Raw genomic sequence first — 809 nt, forward strand, 5'->3', positions numbered from 1 at the left:
GTCTGTATGTTCACTACCGAGTCGTTGACCGAGTTGAAGAACCACAATGCACCCATTACAATGTCCTCCTACAACATGTGTTCTTGACTGCACATTACATATCTCATATTCTATTGACCAGGTGCTTTGAGTCTTGAATGCTGATTGGCTGACAGCCGTGTTACATCAGACCGCATACCACGGGTACGCTATAATTACGTTGGTAACCAGTTTATAATAGCAGTAAGGCACATCAGGGGTTTGTGGTATATCGACAATATCCCACGGCTAAGGGTTGTGTCCAGGCACTCCGCGTTGCGTCGTGCGTTAGAACAGCCCTTAACCGTGGTATATTGGCCATTTACAACACCCCCTCTTGCCTTATTGCTTAAATATATACTGCATGCTTTTTATAAAGTCTAAATATAGTATATGGACATTGGCTGTGCAGCTAAGTAAGCTAAAAGTCCAAATGCAGAACACAATTCAGGTGACACCATGAACATCAACAGAAGTCCAGATATCTGCCTCAAAGTCAATGTTAGGCCCCTGTTTGAATAGGGCTGTGTCTATATATTGTCTTCTCTGTCCCTGTTAAAGACACACATGCCATCCTCGGGGAGGGAATGTAGCACGGTACTCTGTTCATAGATCTGTTTAATGAACATTGAAAGTCACTGTTATCATGGACAGACTGGAAACCTCCAAGTTGTCTCTCTTTGTGGTGCTGAGTGATTGATTATTCTGCTGTACAGACATTATAGTAACTTCTGTGTGCGTATGTCAATGTTTTGGTTGGAGACTAGCTCTCTGAAGACGAATAGGTTGAA

This window comes from Oncorhynchus mykiss, chromosome 4 (assembly GCF_057628025.1).
Source record: "Oncorhynchus mykiss isolate SJ-2025 chromosome 4, ASM5762802v1, whole genome shotgun sequence".
In the NCBI taxonomy this organism is placed as follows: Eukaryota; Metazoa; Chordata; class Actinopteri; order Salmoniformes; family Salmonidae; genus Oncorhynchus; species Oncorhynchus mykiss.